At 43.5% G+C, this 23655-nt stretch overlaps 1 long non-coding RNA gene across 1 annotated transcript; it reads right to left on the bottom strand.

The window, feature by feature from the left end:
• Positions 1–19194: 19194 nt before the first annotated feature.
• On the bottom strand, positions 19195–19847 carry LOC309557248. The gene is made up of 2 exons (XR_014225372.1): positions 19731–19847; positions 19195–19334 (listed from the first exon to the last, which is right to left on the bottom strand). It is a non-coding gene; the product is annotated as an uncharacterized lncRNA (long non-coding RNA).
• Positions 19848–23655: the final 3808 nt, after the last annotated feature.

Here is a 23655-nt window from a genome sequence, read left to right as displayed (position 1 = left end):
AGAAGAGCAGCAGGCAAATCTATATTGCTTTCTGCCTACCAGAGAGCAGGATCTGTGAGTTAGGTCTGCTCAGTGTACTCAGTGTGTGATTCATTGGGTCTAGATAGTGTTTTCACACTGGTCCAATAGGGAGGCAGGTTGGACAGTGGGGGGAAACCTGACCAATGGATACATAGGCCTTGTTACAGTCCCTGTGATTGGTAGAGACTGTCTGTCTCAGTGCATTCTGGGATACTGTATAAAAGCCAGGAGCACATGTGCTGCAGGGTCTTTGGCTGGTGAGCATTGTCCCGGAGGGAGGGTGGTGGCTGCCTCCTCCTCTGTAGCAGTGGCACGTGGTCACAAACTGTCGCCTGGGGACCAGAGGAAAGGAACTGAACCCAGAGATCCAGGAGAACTGACTGGAGGGGTAGAGACACTGGAGACCCTTGAAAAACAGTATCGTGAGTACAGGGGATTGTGTCTAGGGGTTTGACCTGAGGGGGGCCACCCCGGTGTAGGATAGTCAGAGGACGGGTGTCAGTCTGTGGAGTGAAAGGAAATACTAGGCAGGTATCCCGAAGATAATCTACCTAAACAAGTCGTCTGTACAGAGACTTGACCTAAATTCATCTAGTGGCAAGGTGAATCTGCAGCCGGGCCGCATCTTCGGACAGAAGTCCTCATCTATTGTGAATAGTTCAATTTGGAGTATCTCACTATTCCCTGCTCCAATCCCTATTTAAAATAAAACACCAAAAACAACTACATACCCCTTGACTGATCATTGACTGAGCCAAGATGTAAAGTGTTAATCTGTGAATGCCAGTGTTGCTAACGGTAACCCAGGGGGACCCGAGAGTGTATTATCCAGCAGTCCTCAAGGGGGCAGTGCTACATGAACTTGTATATGAAAGTATCCTGTTCTCTTTGTATTGCTTCCTTTGTGTGAAATCCCTGGTGTTTCTGCCAGTCCCTCTTCTTTCCTATTAAAAACTTACCACGCTAAGCAGGAGAGCACATCAGGGTCAGTTCTCTAGCTATGTTGGGAACTCCTCCAAGTATCAGACTTGTCCTGACACGCTCCTACTGCACAGCCATTCACTGGGAAGCTCAGTGTGCCACTGCTTCTCCTCCCCTAGCTCTTATGCAGCTGAGAACAGAGGGAATGTGATCAGTTATAAAAATATATATATATATATATTTTTTTTTTATATATCTATACAAAAATGTTTTGTCTTTCATTTCTATTTTAAACTGAAAGGGTTGTTTTACAAGGTGATCCTTTACAATCACTTTAAGGAGTAACTTCAAAATCATTTGGTGGACTGATCAATCTCTCTAGGAGGTGATAACTTCAAACTGAATTTAGCAGGGTCACTGAATTTCCTTCTATTTGACATTTCTATAGATTTCCCATGATCCTCTGCAGATAAGTAGAGCAGTCATTCTGTTCTGTAATTAGGGATGAGATTGGGGCTCACATTCCACCCAGACCCAGCCTTTTCACAGTCAGCTGAACTGCAGAACCAGCTGGTCCATATTGGCCAGTTTTTCTGCATGAATCCCCAGCTGCAGAAATGCAAACAAATGAATGGGGAACCCGAGTGACATCATTGACCATAATATGACCATATTTGACCAATTACATCACCCAGGATTCCCCAGCACATGTTTATATTCCTGCAACACCAGAAATCTGTCATTTTTTGACCATAGGGTGGTGAGTTAACATGATTGGGTGGCATCATGATTGAAGAGGAATTAGTGGATGCTATGGTTCATGACGATTGATGTAAATTGGATCACATTTTTGGACATTGTTTTTATCGAATGTATTTTTTTCTGTAATGTAAATAATGGACATGGTCACGGTGTTGATGTGTTGAATTACATTTAATTCTTAGTGGGAACGGGTAAGGGGTAATATTATGGCACTTTTCCACTGCAAGTACCGTCTCGGCTCTACTTGGCCCTGCTTGGCCCGTTTTGCTTTTCCACTGCTGGTACCGCATGGTACGGTGGTTCGGTACCGTACGGTATGGTTTGCTTTTCCACTAAAGTAGTACTAAAGTTAAGTGGGTGGGATAATAACGGGGTGGATGGGATTCTCTGACCAATCAGTGGCTAGTAGTGACTGCATGCAAAGGATTGTGGGATATGGTACCGGGTATGGTACCTCTTGGAACCACAATCGAGGTGGTACTGTTTTTGAGAGCAGTACCGTTCGGTTCCATGCAGTGGAAAAGCGCCGCCGTACCGAACCGAACCATTCCTACACCGTACCATGCGGTACCAGCAGTGGAAAAGCACAAAAGCGAGCCGAACCGTTCGGTTCCATGCAGTGGAAAAGCGCCTTTATACCCGTGTACTCATTCTCCTAGTTGGGGTTAGATATATCCGGGGGCCCACTTATCATAAAGAGGGCTTCCACATTCTTATCTGCCCCCCTCACACACAAATACACACACACACTAATCCCCACATCTTTTTTGTGGGATAAGATGTGGGAAAGATGCCATTGTCCCTCAACATTGAGACAAGGTGCCTTTCAAGAGAAGGAGCCTTTGCCACCTCCTTTGCATGGCACCCCCCTAATGTTAAAAGACATGTGGTCTGGTATGGTAAAGGCAGGGGGGAGGGGATGCTAATTCTCTCTCCTCCCTTTCCTGGTCACCAAGGCAATGCTTACCCGGATAAGGGACTGGGTGGACTTTTGGGGAGGAACCCCATGCCATGTTATTTCCTTTTTTTGCTTTAAAATAAATATGTACTGTCATTTTAAAGGACTACTTTCGTACTGTAGTACCAGATACCGTGTGCAGCTTGAAGGCAAGCTCCAAGCACATTATTTAGAGAATTTGACAATTTTTAATGTAGCCCTTTAACCACTTTACCACCGGAGGATTTTGCGGTCTTACGTCTGGGCCACTTTTTGCGATTCGGCACCGTGCGACTTTAACTGACAATTGCGTGGCCATGCAACGCCGTACCCAAACGAAATTTACGTCCTTTTTTTTTCCACAAACAAAGCTTTCTTTTGGTGGTATTTGATCACCTGTGCGATTTTTACTTTTTGCGCTATAAACAAAAAAAGAGCGACAACTTTGAAAAAATAATATTTTTCACATTTTTTTATATAAAATTCCCCCCCAAAAAAAATGTAAAAATCAAAATGTTTTATCATTTTAGGCCAATTTGTTTTCTGCTACATATTTTTGGTAAAAAAATCGCAATAAGCGTATTTTGATTGGTTTGCGCAAAAGTTATTGCGTTTACTAACTAAGGGAAAGATTTCTGTCGTTTTTGGTGGGTTTTTTTTTAACGAGTAATGGCGGCGATCTGCGATTCTTTTTGCAGGACTGCGACATTGCGGCGGACAGATCGGACCCTTGACTGACATTTTTGACACTTTTGGGGTTACCAGTGACATTACTACAGTAATCAGTGCTATAAATGTGTACTGTTACTGTAAAAATGACACTGGCAGGGAAGGGGTTAATTTTATTGGAGAGGGAGGGGTTAATGTATGCCTGGTGCTTACTGACGTGTGTGGGGGGAGGTGACTATGTGACACAAGGACAGATCGCAGGTTCAGCTATGCCGAACCCTGCAATCTGACCCTGCCTGTCACTTAGGAGATCCGCCCGCTTTGTTTACACAAGCGGGCGGATCTCCACACTCAATTCCCAGACGATCGGGGAAGAGCAGCGGCGATCGTCGCTGCTCCTCCCCTGGCCCGACTCCCGCTGTGACTGAATACAGCGGGAGCGAGCCTCCGGCGGCGCGCGCGCCGCCGAGAAGGGGAAGTGTCTGGTGACGTAGGCCTTGCCCAGCTTCCCATGCCTATTTTTTTTTAACAAAAGATTGCCTATTAGCCTTGAATTAGGCCAGAAAAAAAAGATAGTTTTGCCTCCCACTAGACTTTGATGGGCAGTAAGTTTGAAGCATGCAGGCTTCCTACATGGCTCACTGAACTTGGCTCAAACCAAACCTAGCCAGGGTTCTCTAAGAACTACATTTTTGAGAAAACAATGAGAGGAAAGCAACAGTGTAAATCATTTCTTTCTGAATGACCCGGGTGTGAAGAATTAAATTAGGCACACATACCGAGAAGCAGCAAACCTGGTTTGACTGGATGTGCCAGCTTTTGTCATGGATAGGTGGAGTTGGGAACTCAATTTTATGGTCAGCAAACACACAGGAGCAGGGAGTGAAAGGCCAGGTTACCTGTACCTCTATGAAGCTGGAGTATTTTTTATTGGTTACACATAAAAAGTGTTTGTGGAACCCTTGACCAGAGGTTTGAAAATATGTGGAGCTTGAGATCAAAGCTCATAAGACATTTCGCTATACACTAGGGCAGGGGTATCAAACCAAATTTCATCACGGGCTGCATCAGCATTATGGTTGCCCTCAAGGGGCCGGTTATATCTGTAGGATTAGATGTCCAGAGCACCCCACGCCCCCTTACACCCTTACATGAGATGTAAAAAGCCCCCCCTACCATCAGAAGTGAAGAGTTTTTCACCCTTCCTTACATCACAATGTACCCCCTTACCTTGTGCTGCTGCCAGGAAGAAAATGTGTGTGAATCTGGGTGAAGTTCAGGGTCTGGAGGAGAACTAGAGGAGGCCTGGAGTCAGCTTCCAGAGTCTGCTGAATGCTGAGACCAGGGGAGGGAGAGGCAAGGTGGTGTTGCGGCTGCACAGAGAGGTACAGAATCTGTAGGAGGAGTTCTGCCCTCCTCTCTGCTGCGGACTGCTGAGAAGAGGGGACGCAGGATCTAGCAAGGGAGTTCTGTCCTCTCTGCTGCCAACTACAGAGACAAGGTGGAGGCAGAGACAAGGGGGGTGCCGCAGTTGCAGAAGAGGTGCAAGGGCCACATGAAATGGCCTGGGGGGCCGCATTCGGCGCGGGCCTTGTGTTTGACACCTGTGCACTAGGGTATCCTCAAGGGTCCCCAAAAGAAGTCTGAAAGATCTAGAAAGCATGAGAAAGCCAGGCAACTAGCATGAGTCCAGTAGGTTTTTATTGAACATGATAACGAAGTAAAATTTAAAGCCAACATGTTTCGGGGAACCACACCTTCTCCAGCCTGACTAGTGGCCTAGAAAACTGAAATACATCATCAATGCGTGGGCTGCACTGATGCTGACATTCTAGCTACACTGTAACACCAAAACACCAAAAAGTGTAGGCCAACAGCTAGCTCACAGTAAAACAGGGCACCACAACTAGGATTAGGATCAGGACTTGTAAAAGTAGGCCAACGGCTCCAAATGAGAGCAGATAAAGCGTGATAGAGTCTAAGTATCAGTTCATATTCACCAGAGCTCATGATGGTGGAGATGGATTTCACTGCATGCTGACCCCAAGTTGCAATCCCCACGTTTAGCTACTGGGGGGCGATGGTATCAGGAAGTTTATCTAAAGCAGGAAGGTGCACTGCAGTGACAATCCAGAGGACAGAGCAGTTTGCAGACACCATATTGAAGGTAGAGGTCAGAGTGCAGGTCCAGCAGTGGACTTGGGTAACCAAGGATGAAGCCAAGGGTCAGGGCACTTAGCAGACTCCAATATTCAGGAACAAAGCCAGAGGTCAGTACATGGGAATCAATGGTAGAAGGTAGGCTTGTTAACAGGCAGTTATAGGGCTTTGCAGCTAGACTGCAAAAGTGTTTATTATGCAGTAAGCCAAAAGCTGATCTGAGTTAAAAATTAGGTTCACACTTGTGCGGGCCGCAGTTTGCATGGGCACGAGAGCCCATTCATTTGAAGGGGCTGCCAAGCCCCGCGACACACAGGAAAGAAGTCCCTGCACTATTATTGAAATAGCAGCTGGCATTGGAACTATGGTTCCCAAAACGGTTGTGATTTCCAGTGCGAGTGGTGTGCCATTAGTATTAATGGCACCCGCCTGAGAGCCACGCATTTCTCAGTCTGGTTGCGGCTGCAACGTGCTGTTATTGAGTTCTTGCCGAAGGAGAGGTGCAAGCTGTCGGACATCCACAGAAGGCTACAAAATGTTTATGGAGATGACATCATTGACAAGAGTCAAAAATGAGAAGACGTTCTTGTCAATGGTGTCATCTCCATAAACATTCTGTAGCCTTCTGTGGATGTCAGACAGTCTGCACCTGACTTTCGTCAAGAACTCAATAGCGGCACGTTACTTCTGTGTGGAATCCATTTTTTACCTGCAATTAAAAAGAAAAGAATGAAAAAGAGTTACTAAAGATAAAAAGTTACTCTACCAACATGTGAAATTTGCATGACCTATGTAAGTTAATAAAAAAGTTATGTCCACTTTTGCAATACTTTTGGTACAGTCCTCATATACTGTGCGTATATATACATATATATATTTATAATATTGTCAAAAATATTGGAACGTCTGCCTTTACACGCACGTGCACTAAAGATCGTATGCATGTAAAGTCAGGCATTCCAATACTTTTGGGGATACAATATATGTATATATACAGTGAGTACACCCCTCACATTTTTGTAAATATTTTATTATACCTTTTCATGTGACAACACTGAAGAAATGACACTTTGCTTCAATGTAAAGTAGTGAGTGTACAGCTTGTATAACAGTGTAAATTTGCTGTCCCCTCAAAATAACTCAACACACAGCCATTAATGTCTAAACCACTGGCAAAAAAAGTGAATACACCCCTAAATTAAACTGTCCAAATTGGGCCCAATTAGCCATTTTCCCTCCCCGGTGTCATGTGACTCGTTAGTGTTACAAGGTCTTAGGTGGGAATGGGGAGCAGGTGTGTTAAATTTGGTGTTATCGCTCTCACTCTCTCATACTGGTCACTGGAAGTTCAACATGGCACCTCATGGAAAATAACTCTCTGAGGATCTGAAAAAAAGAATTGTTGCTCAACATAAAAATTACCTAGGCTATAAGAAGATTGCCAAGACCCTGAAACTGAGCTGCAGCACAGTGGCCAAGACCACACAGCTGTTTAACAGGACAAGTTCCACTCAAAAAACAGGCCTCGCCATGGTCGACCAAAGAGGTTGAGTGCACGTTGCTCAGCGTCATATCTAGAGGTTGTCTTTGGGAAATAGATGTATGAGTGCTGCCAGCATTGCTGCAGAGGTTGAAGGGGTGGGGGGTCAGCCTGTCAGTGCTCAGACCATACGCAGCACACTGCATCAAGTTGCTCTGCATAGCTTTCGCCCCAGAAGGAAGCCTCTTCTAAAGATGATGCACAAGAAAGCCTGCAAACAGTTTGCTGAAGACAAGCAGACTAAGGACATGGATTACTGGAACCATGTCCTGTGGTCTGATGAGACCAAGATAAACTTTTTTGGTTTACTTACTTTCAATAGATTTTTATTGAAGTTTCAAAACAGAACATACAAGACAAATTGTGGTACAGAAAATGCTGGAGGAAAACATTTCACAGAACACGAACATCATATATTTGGGGGGAGTACCGCGCTTTAAAGGTGCCTCATGCAAAATTAATTAAAACATATAAATATATATGTGAAAGGTGTCTTAGTGCTTCTCAGTGTAATATTCACAAAATGTGCATCAAAACATAATAAATAAAGTGAACTTCTATCAAATATAAATCCTTCAATCCATAAACAATTAGCTGGTTAAAATTGCTGAATAAATATACTTTTTCATAAATCAACAATGCATATATAATTTCTTAATAAAATATAATAAAGTGCCAAATTGTAAAAACTTCCTAATACGTGACCATCTAATAAAATTATTTTGTGCTGTTAAGTGGGTGAGTTGGATTAAGAAGATTTGTTTGATCACTATATACTGTATTTATGTATTTATTCAAGGACATTTTAGCACTTTATATTTAAATCACCCACTTAACAGCACAAAATAATTTTATTAGATGGTCACGTATTAGGAAGTTTTTACAATTTGGCACTTTATTATATTTTATTAAGAAATTATATATGCATTGTTGATTTATGAAAAAGTATATTTATTCAGCAATTTTAACCACCTAATTGTTTATGGATTGAAGGATTTATATTTGATAGAAGTTCACTTTATTTATTATGTTTTGATGCACATTTTGTGAATATTACACTGAGAAGCACTAAGACACCTTTCACATATATATTTATATGTTTTAATTAATTTTGCATGAGGCACCTTTAAAGCGCGGTACTCCCCCCAAATATAAGTATCTGTATTGTGTAGGTTACCAATAATAGTACCTGCAGCATTAAAGGAGATAATTCAGGTAAATAATAAAGACAGCGCGAGAATTTTACCAACCCCCCTTAGAACACGAACATCGATGGTGTCAAGCATGTGTGGCAGCAACCAGGTGAGGATTACAAAAACAAGTGTGTCTTGCCTACAGTCAAGGTGGTGGGAGTGTCATGGTCTGGGGCTGTGTGAGTGCTGTTGGCACTGGGGAGCTACAGTTCATAGAGGGAACCATGAATTCCAACATGTACTGTGACATACTGAAGCAGAGCATGATCCCCTCCCTTTGGAGACTGGGCCACAGGGCAGTATTCCAACATGATACCGACCCCAAACACCCCTCCAAGGCAACCACTGCCTTGCTAAAGAAGCTGAGGGTAAAGGTGATGGACTGGCCAAGCATGTCTCCAGACCTAAACCCTATTGAGCATCTGTGGGGCATCCTCAAATAAAAGGTGGAGGAGCGCAAGATATCTGACATCCACCAGCTCTGTGATGTCTTCATGGAGAAGTAGAAGAGGACTCCAGTGACAACCTGTGAAGCTCTGGTGAACTCCATGCCCAAGAGGGTTAAGACAGTGCTGGAAAATATTGGTGGCCACACAAAATATTGACACTATTGCTTAATTGCATTAATGGCTGTGTGTTGAGTTATTTTGAGGGGACAGCAAATTTACACTGTTATACAAGCTGTACACTCACTACTTTACATTGTAGCAAAGTGTCATTTCTTCAGTGTTGTCACATGACAAGATATAATAAAATATTTACAAAAATTGTGAGGGGTGTACTCACTTTTGTGAGATAGTGTGTGTGTGTGTATTGTTCAGTCATGTCCAAACTTTGACAATTGTATGAGCCAGTTCTCTGGACACCATGAGAATGTTTCTACAGAATGTCTTGGCAATTTTCTTACAAGATAGGTAGCTGAGTCTTTTCTCAATTATTCAGCTTGGGACCAGCATACAAAATGCAACATGTGCATAGGAAGTTTGTACACACATACTGCACTAGGGCTAATTTTGACAGAAGCCAGTTAACCTATCACCATGTCTTAGGAGTGTTGATGGAGTACTCATAGGAAACCCATGTAAGCATAGAGAGAACAGGCAGACTCCATGCAGAGAATGTCCTGACTGCATAGGTGTGCGCAGCCTATTGCATTAGGGTGTGCACCCCAAAGTTTAAATACACATGCATGTGTTTGTCTACATGTACATGGCCCGATACATTACTCTCCCTGCTGGCAAAGTGAAATAGAAGTGTGTGGCACTTCTCTTATGGCAGAGCAGGTCCGAGGGAGATCTTTCCCATCTCCTCACTGGCAAACAGAGCGATAATGCTAATGTGCCCTAGGTGATTAGGGTGTGCCCAGGCACACCCGGCACACCCTGTGCGCACGCCTATGCCTGACTGAGAATACAACCAAGGACCCCATTGCGTCTTGCTGGTACCTATGTTTATATTATACTATATTCGTGTACATGACTCAAAATATAATATATTTCAGCTCATGTATAACCTAAACCTGGCAATTCTATTATGCCACTTAAAAATATATTTATAAGAACATTGAGCAATATATGTAATCTTATCGCTGTGTTCTCTTTTCTGCAGGTACAACGTAAAGGTATAAAACATAATAGAAATGATCACTCATTAATATTTATGATGCCACATACATATGATGAATCAGGCAATGCACAACCATGCTCCCATCCTTGGTGAGTCATGTCTATGCCCACTAACGTGGGGAACATCTTTGGGGAATCAACTGAAAAGTTCACAGCTGTCATGTGGAAGTAGAAACAAAACATAAAGAAAATGTGTGCAGGCACCAGGCATAATTTAAAAACCCTTCAGTGGAGTGAGTAGGTCTTTCAAACAATGCCTATTCAAGCAAAGTCCACCCAACCCCACCTGACCCTGTATACTCACCTAGCCAGCAACCTCTTGCCACTCCTTTCTCCTATCAAACCCACATTAGCATGAGTGGTGTTGGTGACAAAGAGAAGTGGTAACTTTACTTCCTTGTCATGTGGTAGTGATCAGACCTAGTGATTGGCTGCTAGACCAAAGCACTATCAAAGAGACAAAGGTCCCAGCACTGTCGCCCGAGGATAGGAAGTGTGACAAAATTACAAAACACCCCACAGTCCATTAGGCTAGGCTTACATCTATCCAGGTCGTGGTTGATGAGTTTTTTTCGGGGCATTTTGCAGTGTGTTTTGCTTTTTTTTTTTTTTTTACTAATAGAAAAGTATGACAGTTCTGTTCATGTTGTGTGACTTTGATGTGACTTTACACACTCTGGCACTCAAGTAGCATCAAAGTCGCATCAAAGTAGTGCAGGAACATTTATGTGTCCAAAGTCGCATGTTAGGGTTGGGGTTAAGGGCTAGGGTTAGGCTTAAATGTTAGGGTTAGGGTTAAATGTTAGGGTAAGGGCTAGGTTAGTGTTAAATGTTAGCGTTAGGGTTAAATGTTAGGGTAAGGGGTAGGGTTAGGGTTAAATGTTAGGTTAATGTCTAGGGTTAGGGTTAAAGGTTAGGGCAAGGTCTAGGGTTAGGGTTAAAGGTTAGGGTAAGGTCTAGGGTTAGGGTTAAAGGTTAGGGTAAGGTCTAGGGTTAGGGTTAAAGGTTAGGGTAAGGTCTAGGGTTAGGGTTAAATGTTAGGGTAAGGTCTAGGGTTAGGGTTAAATGTTAGGGTAAGGTCTAGGGTTAGGGTTAAATGTTAGGGTGAAAGTTAAGGATAGGGTTAGCAGTAATCATTGGGGTTGGGTTTAGAGGTAGTCAGGTAGTTAGGGTTAAGGGAAGCGGTAATCGTTAGGGATAACATTCTAACCCTAACAATTACTGCTAACCTTAACCAAAGCCCTTAACCCTAGCCCCTAACACTAACAATTAACCCTAACCCTAGCCCTTAACCCTAACGCTAACATTTAACCCTAACCCTAGCCCTTAATCCTAACCCTAGCCCTTAACCTAACAATTCCCCTAGCATGTGACTTTGGACACAAGGTTCCTGCACTACTTTGATGCAACTTGGGTGCCAGAGAATGCAAAGTCCCCTCAAAGTCCCATCTAAGTTGCACTTCATGAACAGAACTGTCATACTTTCGTATTAGAAAAAAAAAAAAAATACAAAACGCATAAGAAACAGGCCAAAAACACATGAAAATTGCAACACTTTCATTTTTGGTGTGGGTCCATTGAAGTCTATTACACGCAAAATGCGATCTGCTGAGGGACAGTTGACAAGGTAGGATGTACTTAAAGAAAGTTGGTATCTAATGGGCTTTGTTGAGTAGGAAAGGTCTGGAAAAAGCTAGTTGGTGGTCTGTTCGGCTGTTAATGTATGTTTAGTGTGGGTCGGAGTCATCTGGTTTAATGAACATCAAATTGCTTTATATCACCGGAAATATTTTTTTGTGGCTTTAAATTGCAACTTCTTCAATTCCGGATAATATACAATTTTTTTTTTTTCGTTGCTGTATGAGTGGATGTGTGGACTGGGGAGGTAATAATATCAGTATATCACCCTGAGTGGAAGAAGTGGCAATTTAAAGACATGAAACACGTATTCTGGTAAAATAAAGCAATTTGATGTTGTTTAAACCACATGACTCTGACCCATCCTCTAACAATGTTTGCCGATGGAACCGTGGTGGCCTTTTCCTAGACCTTTCCAACTCAACAAGGCCCTTTAGTTGCCAATTGCCTACAGGTACATTCTGCCGGTCACCAACAGTTGATATCTAAAGTGCCTTTTTGAGTAGGAAAGGTCTAGAAAAAGCCCATTCGATGGTCTCATATGTTAAAGGGAGCTTCGGAATGATTGGACCACCAATGGCCTTTTTTTAGACCTTTCCTACTTAACAAATTCAACACCCGCCTGAAACCTCCATAGAGGTTCCAGTATTGAGACCTTCATGGCATCGAGAGCAATGTCTATGATTCTGCATGGAGAAAGGGTTTGACTCAACCTGCACCTAAGGGAAGGTTGCATGTCTCTACCTCACAGGGCTGCCTCTACAGAGCTAAATTATTTTTCTTTTTTGTTCTATGGCCAGACCCGCTAAGTGAATCACCATATTTGAAGGCCCTGATACTCAACCTGTTGCCCAAAGGCCACATGTGACCCTTCGATGTTTAAAGCATTGTCCTTGAGCCCCCAGCAGTCAGTAAAAGGAGCAAAGGGGTTTTTAATAGTAAAAAAGTCTAGTAGCTTCATGTAACATGTCCTTAAGCCTCGTACACACGCACCGATTGTTGGCCGACCGATCGGCCGTCTTTTGTCCAGTGTTGTTGTGTTGGTTGAAATGTGCTCTAGACTGCACACAAATTTTTTTGGCCAACAACAACCAACTTCAGAAGTGATGTCATGTGCTGGTTTACTTTCCGTGTGTTTTTTCTTCTCTGAGCATGCCCAGTCTTGCTCATCTGATTTATGTCTGCCGAAATCTGTACTGACTGACGAACAATCGGCCGTTCTATTGACGGCCAACAAAAATTTTATAGCATGCACACCAGATTTTGTTCGGCCGAAAAGTCGCAGTCGGTTGTCGGAAGCATCATACTAACAAGCCGACAATCGGCCGATCGGACGTTGGTCGAAAATTTACGGCCAACAATCAGTGTGTGTGAACGGGCCTTTAGTCTCTGACTGTCTCCTATAGCATGACTTCCGTCTCCAACCACTCCTAAAGAACAATCTATGACCATTTCTTCGGTCCGTGACAGTTTTCTGTAGCATTATATGCAATAAATATCATATGTGGCCCTTTGGAGACATTTGGGGGGGGGGATGCAGTTAGGGCCCCCTTTACCTTGCAAGTTGACAACAACTGCTATGAGGGCTCTCCCATATCCCTCTTTTCTTCTGGACCCCCCTGAATTGCTTAAGGGGCTGATAGCTGGTCCTTTGTGACCCAACATCCATGCACCACAACATCTTAAATTATAACTAAGAGCCGGTTCACATTAGCGCGACACGACTCCTTACTACTTTGGGGCGACTTGTGCATTACATTGCACCACGACTTCGGAGCGACTTGCAGGGACTTCACATAATGGAAGTCTATGCAAGTCGCTCCGAAATAGTACAGGACCCTTTTTCTAAGTCGGAGCGACTCGTGTCGCTCCTATTAGAACGGGTCCTGTAGCGGTCAATGGACCGCGAGGGAGCGCGAATTGTCAGGCTCATAAGTCGCCTGACAAGTCGCGCTAATGTGAACCGGCTCTTATAGTCTGTTCCAGTACAGACAATGGAGATGGGCCCATTGCAATGCTTATCAATGTCAATTGTAGGGTTGGGATGGGGGGGGGGGGGGGACTGAGACCTTGCAAAGGGCCCCATTTTTCCTCTTCCAATTTTCTACTTTGTAAGCAGAGTTGAATTGCTTACACATTTTTTTCAGCCTTCCCTAAAAAACTTTAGCTCTGGGGCACCACAAACAGTCCTTATTTTGGGCACATCGATCGGCAAGGCTGCACGGTGAGGTAGAGAGGCCGCAATATCATCCATTTATCCGTTTCTGCTTCAGAATCAGCTGGAATGTACTTATCTGATTCCCCCCACCCCCCACAAATCTCCCCCCTAGAAATGGAATCTCATGGCAAAGCATGCACAGGTAAAATTGATTTAGGTGATATTGATTTTTATGAGAGTCTTTTTTCTCAGACTGACAAGAAATACCCAGTGTCGGACCTGACATCTATTAGAGGAGCGCTGCGGCTCAGACGCGAAGCTGAATACAGATGACAGAGCGGAGTGGGGGTGGGGGGAGAGGGGGGGTGCAACATAGATTTCCAATGAGACACCTACGTGTGCGCCACCGCGATGTCAACCCATCCGGGCCCGAAAAAAAGAAATAGTATCTGCGCTTAAAAAGAGTGAATGTATTATCTAAGCGGAGCAAGAAACGGAATTACTGCTACCATTGTTGTGTGAGAGTGCGTCTGTGTGTGTGTGTATGCGTATCCAAAAATGTATTACAAAACACTTTTATTGGTAAATGATTTTTATCTTTAAGATATAAAGAGGGAGGAAGAGAGGAGAAAGATGTGCAGAGAGAACGAACGACCGCTCAAAAAATGGTGCAAATTTCAAGAAAAATAAAGATTGCAGAAAATCATTGGAACAAAATAGAGCAAAAAAATATAAAGAGGGGCAAAATTTAAACGGGGACTATAAATGAAATATATATATATATATATACACATACACAGTATATATATATATATATATATATATATATATATATACATACATATATATATATATATATATATATATATATATATATATATATATATATATATATATATATACAGTGGGTACGGAAAGTATTCAGACCCCCTTAAATTTTTCACTCTTTGTTATATTGCAGCCATTTGCTAAAATCATTTAAGTTCATTCTTCTTCCTCATGAATGTACACATAGCACCCCATACTGACAGAAAAACACAGAATTGTTGACATTGTTGCAGATTTATTAAAAAAGAAAAACTGAAATATCACATGGTCCTAAGTATTCAGACCCTTTGCTCAGTATTTAGTAGAAGCCCCCTTTTGATCTAATACAGCCAGGAGTCTTTTTGGGAAAGATGCAACAAGTCTTTCACACCTGGATTTGGGGATCCTCTGCCATTCCTCCTTGCAGATCCTCTCCAGTTCTGTCAGGTTGGATGGTAAACGTTGGTGGACAGACATTTTTAGGTCTCTCCAGAGATGCTCAATTGGGTTTAAGTCAGGGCTCTGGCTGGGCCATTCAAGAACAGTCACGGAGTTGTTGTGAAGCCACTCCATTATTTTAGCTGTGTGCTTAGGGTCATTGTCTTGTTGGAAGGTAAACCTTCAGCCCAGTCTGAGGTCCAGAGCACTCTGGAGAAGGTTTTTGTCCAGGATATCCCTGTACTTGGCCGCATTCATCTTTCCCTCGATTGCAACCAGTCGTCCTATCCCTGCAGCTGAAAAACACCCCCACAGCATGATGCTGCCACCACCATGCTTCACTGTTGGGACTGTATTGGACAGGTGATGAGCAGTGCCTGGTTTTCTCCACACATACCGCTTAGAATTAAGGCCAAAAAGTTCTATTTTGGTCTCATCAGACCAGAGAATCTTATTTCTCACCATCTTGGAGTCCTTCAGGTGTTTTTTTAGCAAACTCCATGCGGGCTTTCATGTGTCTTACACTGAGGAGAGGCTTCCGTCGGGCCACTCTGCCATAAAGCCCCGACTGGTGGAGGGCTGCAGTGATGGTTGACTTTCTACAACTTTCTCCCATCTCCTGACTGCATCTCTGGAGCTCAGCCACAGTGATCTTTGGGTTCTTCTTTACCTCTCTCACCAAGGCTCTTCTCCCCCGATAGCTCAGTTTGGCCAGACGGCCAGCTCTAGGAAGGGTTCTGGTCGTCCCAAACGTCTTCCATTTGAGGATTATGGAGGCCACTGTGCTCTTAGGAACCTTAAGTGCAGCAGAAATCTTTTTGTAACCTTGGCCAGATCTGTGCCTTGCCACAATTCTGTCTCTGAGCTCTTCAGGCAGTTCCTTTGACCTCATGATTCTCATTTGCTCTGACATGCATTGTGATCTGGAAGGTCTTATATAGACAGGTGTGTGGCTTTCCTAATCAAGTCCAATCAGTATAATCAAACACAGCTGGACTCAAATTAAGGTGTAGAACCATCTCAAGGATGATCAGAAGAAATGGAAAGCACCTGAGTTAAATATATGAGTGTCACAGCAAAGGGTCTGAATACTTAGGAGCATGTGATATTTCAGTTTTTCTTTTTTAATAAATCTGCAACAATGTCAACAATTCTGTGTTTTTCTGTCAGTATGGGGTGCTATGTGTACATTCATGAGGAAGAATGAACTTAAATGATTTTAGCAAATGGCTGCAATATAACAAAGAGTGAAAAATTTAAGGGGGTCTGAATACTTTCCGTACCTACTGTATATATACATATTTATATATATATATATATATATATATATATATATATATATATATATATATATATACTGTATATATACTGTATATATACACACACATATACAGTAAATATATATATCTATATATACATATAGCTGTAAAATACATATATGACACAGGCAGCATAGCAACGTATAGTACACACAGCACACATATACGCACACATACAGTGTACACCTAAACACAATTGCACATACACATAAAAGGCACACAAATATGCCATATGCACAGACGCACACACACAGGACTCATGTACACACACAAACACAGATACAGAACACATACACGAATACAGAGTACACACATATATATAAAGATGACACACTTATACACACAGACATACACATACCCACACACAGAGAATACATATACACATGTGGCCTATATATATATGTATATACTCACCAGTGGCGGCTGGTGCTCCATGGGCCAGGGGGCGGCAGACAAACCGCACCATACCAGGCCCCCCCCCAGGCCACACCAGGCCACACCAGGCCACACACCATACCAAACCCCCCCCCCCATCGCCAGCTCACTCACCCTGCTTGGATATGTGGAGGGAGGGCAGGCAGCAGGCTTCTTCCCCCTCAGTCTTCTGCATCTCCTCCCTCCTCCTTCATGGCTAATGCCATGGCTTCTCCTTTTCGGCTAATCTGGAAATGGGGCCCACTTCCTGATTGGCTAGGAGGAGGATCTGTGTGACAATAGCGAATATTCATTCGCTATTGTCACACAACTGGGTGGGCTCAGGGCGGAGTGCTCTGTGCCCCGAGCCCACCCTTTTTTTTAGCCTATTAGAGCCTTTTGCTCTAATCACATGCTAGAAAAAAAAAAAAGCCTTATTGAACTCCATGCATCCGGCGCCCTGCATGTAGATTAGGGGGCTGGAGGCATGGATGGGGGGGCGGCGCCCCTGCGCTCCCAATGCACCAGCCGCCACTGATACTCACATATATATACACCCAGAAGACACATACACACACCCACCCACACAGGGCCCATGCACATACACGTTTACACACACACATATATAGAGCACACACACATACAGGGCCCATGCACACACACATATACACATACATGCACATACCACACGCATACACATAGGGGTTGATTTACTAAATGCAAATAGACTGTGCACTTTGCAAAGTGCAGTTGCTCCAGAGTTTAGTAAATGAGGGGAAGCTCTACTGACTTCCATCATCCAATTATGCGCAAGCAAAAATGCCTTTTTTTTTCCTTGCATGTGATTGGGTATTCTTTGCAAAGTGAAGATTTGCCTCATTTACTAAGCTCTGGGGCAACTGCACTTGCAAAATGCCCAGTTTATTTGTCTTTAGTAAATCAACTCCCATAGACACACACACATGACCCATGCACACACACACATGTGCACATAGGCATACAATCCATATATACACACACACATTCGTGAACAGGCACAGAGCACACATATATACAAAAGCGCACACACACGTAGGGCCCATTCACACACACACTCACACACAGGCACAGAGCACACATAGATACACACACAAACACACGACCCATGCACACATACACATACACATGTGACTCATACACACATACACACACACACATACACATGCACACATGACCCATGCATACACAGAGCACACATATATACACATGACCTATGCACACACACACACATGTACACACATACACACATGACCCATGCACACACAAATACACACATGACCCATGCACACACAGAGCACATATATATACACATGACCCATGCACACACACACATGACTCATTCACACACACACACACACATGACCCATGCACACACGCACACACACACACATGACCCATGCACACACAGAGCACACATATATACACACATGACCCATGCACACACACATACACACATGACCCATGCACGCACACACCCACACTTATACACACATGACCCATGCACGCACACACACTTATACACACATGAACCATGCACGCACAAGCACAGAGCACACCTATATACACATGCACACACACATATACACAGACATATACACACACAAGCACACACACACAGACACAGAGCAGACATACACACACACACATACACACAGGGCCCATGTACACACAAATGCACAGAGCACACATATATACACACGCACACACGCAGGGCCCATGCACACACAAATGCACAGAGCACACATATATATACACACACACACACAGGGCCCATGCACACACAAATGCACAGAGCACACATATATACACACACACACACATATACACAGACATATACGCACACAAGCACACACACACAGACACAGAGCAGACACACACACACACATACACACAGCGCCCATGCACACACAAATGCATAGAGCACACATATATTATGCACACACACACACACAGGGCCCATGCACACACACATTTACACACAGTGCTCTCGGTCTCTCTTGTTCATTTGAATAGCTTTCAAGGTAGGAAAATGGAAATGTAGAGCTTTGCCCTCTATTCCTGCAGCAGCGTCCTGGCAACAGAGCAATTTTCTATCATCAGGGATAAATGGCATTGAACAGTACATTCTGATAAAAAGGAGAGAAAGGGAGGAAAAAAAGAGCCTTAGCCCGAGAAGCCCATGATTGCTGCCCTTCCTGTCTGTCATCCCTTTTACAAAATCCTCTCCTCCAAATCTGAGCCGCATGCTGTCACAGCTAATAACGTCTTCTGCCGACAAGAGGGGGGAAGCAGCCTCGCCGCACAATGTTCCCATTTATTAAATAGAGTGCTTATTCAAAAATTGCAAATATCTTTGTTTGGTTCACTGCAAATTAAAACCAAGATCTAGGAAGTTACATGATGCAGCAATTATCAGTGTCACAGCCCGGCTTCTACACAGAACGTGCGTCCATTGGAGCGGCTAGCCAGTGTCTGTGCTGAGGACAGAAATAACATGGGCCGAATGTGGGTGATGGCCGCCTCTGCCCGGCCTGTGCACCATTCCCTTTCCCCCTTCTTCCTTCCATGCTCTCATCTCCCTCTCTCACATTAATCCTTCTCTTCTGCCTCCTCCCTGCTTCTTCCATCTAATGCCTTCTACACCCCTCTCTTCTTTCTCTCTTTTCTTTATCTTTCCTTCTTTCTGTCTCTCTCTCCTTCTCTCTCTATGTCTATCCAATCCTATACTATCCACCCTTTCCCCCATTCTTCTCTCTCTGTCTATCCTATCATATCCTATCCTATCATATCCTATCCTATCCTTTCCCATTCTATCCTATCCACCCTTTCCCCCATTCTTCTCTCTCTGTCTATCCTATCCTATCCTATCCTATCCTTTCCCATTCTATCCTATCCTATCCTATCATATCCTATCCTATCCTATCTATCCACCCTTTCCCCCATTCTTCTCTCTCTCTCTCTCTCTCTCTCTCTCTCTCTCTCTGTCTATCCTATCCTATCCCATTCTATCCTATCCTATCCTTTCCCATCCTATCCTATCCTATCCTATCCTATCCACCCTTTCCCCCATTCTTCTCTCTCTGTCTAACCTATCCTATCCTATCCTATCTATCCACCCTTTCCCCCATTCTTCTCTTTCTTCCTATATTTCTTGTACTCCGTTCCCCTTTCTCTATGCCCATCCATTTTCCTTTGTTCCATTTTCCTCTTTCTCTCCTTCTCCATGTTCCCCTTTTCATTCTCTCCTCCTTTCTTTTGTCTTTATTTGTCCCCACTTCAACTCTCTTCTTTTTCTCCTCTCTCCTTCCTCCACTTTCATTCTCCCCCCTTTAATTTTACTTTCTCTTTTTCTCTCTTCCATTTGATCCTCTTTGTTTCTCTTCTCTCTTGTCCCAGTTTCCATTCTCTCCTCTCTATTTCTCGTTTTCTTTCTTTTCTCTGCTTTCAGTCTTTTTCTATAGTTCTCTTCTCTGATTTCCCCACTTCCATTCTCTCCTTTGCATTTTTTCTTTTCCCCACTTGTATTCCCTACTCTTTATTTCTCCTCTCACTTGCCCCCCCCCCCCCTTTTTTTATCTTTACTCTCTTCATTCTCTTTTCTCTCTTTCCCCCACTTTTATTCTTTCTTCTCTATTTCTTCTCCCTCTTGACCCTGCTTCATTCATTCTCTCTCTTTATTCCTCTCTCCTTCCCCCACTTTCATTCCCTCCTCTCTATTTCTCCTCTCCCTTTTCCCGACTTTTATTCTTTCCTCTCAATTTCTCCTCTCTCCTTTCCTCACTTTCATTTTCCTCTCTCTATTTCTCCTCTCTTTTTTTCTTCTCTTTCATTCTCTCCTATCTATTTCTCCTCTGTCTTTCAACTGCTTTCATTCTCTCATCCTTATTTCTCCTCTCTCTTTCCCCACTTTCATTATATTCTCTAAATTTCTCCTGTATCCTTGCCTAACTTTCATTCTCCCATTTCTCCTTCTCCTCTCTTTTTTCTCCTCTTTCATTCTCTCCTCTTTATTTCTTTCTCTCTCTTCTTTTTTTTCCACTTTCCTTTCCCTGCTTTCATTTTATCCTCTGGATTGCTCCTGTCAACCTTCCTCACTTTCATTCCCCCTCCCCCCTCTATTTCTCCTCCCTTTTTTTTTCTCCTCTTTCATTCTCTCGTACTTATTTCTCCTCTGTCTTTCAACTGCTTTCATCCTCTCATCCTAATTTCTCCTCTCTATTTTCCTCACTTTCATTCTCTTCTCTCAATTTCTCCTCTATCCTTGCCTCAATTTAATTCTCCCCTTTCTATTTCTCCGCTCCTTTTTCTCCTCTTTCATTCTCTCCTATCTATTTATTCTCTGTCTTTAACTGCTTTCATTCTCTCCTATCTATTTCTCCTCCGTCTTTTAACTGCTTTCATTCTCTCATCCTAATTTCTCCTCTCTGTTCTCCCCACTTTCATTCTCTCCTCTCTATTTCTCCTCTCCCCTTTCTTGACTTTCATTCTCTCCTCTCAATTTCTCTTCTCTCCCTTCCTCACTTTAATTTTCCTCTCTCTATTTCTCCTATCTTTTTTCTCCTCTTTCATTCTCTCCTATCTATTTGTCCTCTGTCTTTCAACTGCTTTCATTCTCTCATCCTAATTTCTCCTCTCTCTTTCCCCCACTTTCATTCTATTCTATAAATTTCTCCTGTATCCTTGCCTAACTTTCATTCTCCCCTTTCTCCTTCTCCTCTCTTTTTTCTCCTCTTTCATTCTCTCCTATCTATTTCTCCTCTATGTTTTAACAGCTTTCATTCTCTCATCCTAAGTCCTCCTCTCTGTTCTCCCCACTTTCATTCTCTCCTCTCTATTTCTCCTCTCCTTTTTCTTGACTTTCATTCTCTCCTCTCAATTTCTCCTCTCTCTGTTCCTCACTTTCATTTTCTCCTCTCTTTTTTCTCCTTTTTCATTCTCTTCTCTCTATTTTTCCTCTCTCTTTCAACCGCTTTTATTCTCTCCTCTTTATTTCTCCTCTTTATTTCTTTCTCTCTCTTCTTTTTTTCAACTTTCCTTTCCCTGCTTTCATTCTATCCTCGCAATTGCTCCTGTCAACCTTCCTCACTTTCAACCCCCCCCCCTCTATTTCTCCTCCCTTTTTTTCTCCTCTTTCATTCTCTCCTACTTATTTCTCCTCTGTCTTTCAACTGCTTTCATCCTCTCATCCTTATTTCTCCTCTCTCTTTCCCCCACTTTCATTCTCTCCTCTTAATTTCTCCTCTATCCTTGCCTCAATTTAATTCTCCCCTTTCTATTTCTCCCCTCCTTTTTCTCCTCTTTCATTCTCTCCTTTCTATTACTCCTCTCCTTTTTCTCCTCTTTCATTCTCTCCTATCTATTTCTCCTCTGTCTTTTAACTGCTTTCATTCTCTTATCTTAATTTCTCCTCTCTCTTCTCCCCACTTTCATTCTCTCCTCTCAATTTCCCCTCTCTCTTTTCCTCACTTCATTTTCTCCTCTCTATTTCCCCTCTCTTTTTTCTCCTCTTTCATTCTCTTCTCTCTATTTCTCCTCTCTCTTTCAACCACTTTCATTCTCTCATCTTTAATTCTCCTCTCTCTTGTCCCTTCTTTCATTCTCTCTCTTCTTTTTTTTTTCGCTTTCCTTTCCCTGCTTTCATTCTATCCTCTCGATTGTTCCTGTCAACTTTCCTCACTTTCATTCTCCCTTCTCTATTTCTCCTCTCTCTTCGTTCCACTTTCATTACAACCTCTTTATTTCTCCCCTCTATTGTCCCTGCTTTCATTCTCTCTCTTCTTTTTTCCCTCTCTCTCCTTTACCCACTTTCATTCCCACTTCTCTCTTTTTCCCACTTCAATTCTCTCTTCTATTTCTCCTTTCTCTTTCCCCCACTTTTATACTTTTCTCTCAATTCCTCCTCTCTCTTTTCCTCATGTTTCCCCCCCCCCCCACACCACCACCACTTTTCTTTTTCTCGTCTATCATCTTGTTCCAGTTTTTATTCTCTTTTCTCTTTGTAGCATCCTACAGGTGGGCGCTAGGTAAATGTATAGTGGGCCTTGTCTGCCTAACAGCAGGGCTGTGATTTATTTGGCTAGGTTGTCAGGGCTTCCAGATGTGCCTGCTGAGGGGAGAAGTATCCCCACTGGCTCCTGTGAGAGGCTTCTCATAGGGCAGTGTGGGAAGCCCAATCAGGGGACACATCCCAGCTTGTAACTACCCCAGAAGGCAGATTATGCCGCAAGGGATTCTGGGAGTGGATATAAGTTTGGGGGGAAGTGCATGGCACCGTGTCTTTGGCGGGAGCGTGCGGCTGTCTCTCCTCCTGTCTGAGGAAGGCGGATATCTTGGGGGTGGTCCCGGAGTGTCCAGAGAGTGCTGAGTTGAGCTGAGGGGATCCGGTGTGCCGAGACCCTGCGGAGAGAGAGAGAGGTCCAGTCCCAGGAAAGGCTACACAGGTCGTGAGTATTGAGGATTGCCCCTGGGGGTCTGCCTGAAGTTAGAGGGGACCACTCCAGAAGAGGTTCTGGTATCCAGTGTCAGCTAGCTGTAAAGGGGGTACCTAGGTTGAGGACCCTGAAGAGTTCAAGGTTAAAGGGGGCACCTACAGTGTGGGCCCTGAATTGTACAGAGTGTGCCAGTTAAAGTTACAGCTATACAGAGTTCTACTATATACTACCTCAAGCTGGGCCAGGCGGGGGAAGGTATTCAGTGACTTTCACAGTAAAACAGTGTCAGGAGTTCTACAGTTCTCAGTCTTGGATCTTCTGGACTATAAGTCGAGATTCCAGCGCTTCTTCTGTTCTACAGAGTATTCTCTGTGTCAGTGAGTGTTGGCTGGCGTCAAGAAATCGCCAACAGGCATTTTCAGAAGTAAAGTCCCAATTGTAATTAGTTTAAGCCTCAAGGAGTATCCAGGGCAGCCATCAGAAATATTGGGGCCCCTTACACAGCTTTAGGCCTTGGCCCCCTGGGGCCTTACTACCAACATTCCCCTTGGGACGGCTGGGCCCTTCAGGATGCCCGGGCCCC

This window comes from Pelophylax lessonae (genome assembly GCF_965119305.1).
Source record: "Pelophylax lessonae genome assembly, chromosome: 5".
NCBI lineage: Eukaryota > Metazoa > Chordata > Amphibia > Anura > Ranidae > Pelophylax > Pelophylax lessonae.
Note: the sequence above shows the minus strand (reverse complement) of the source record. Positions and strands in the feature narration are given on the sequence as shown.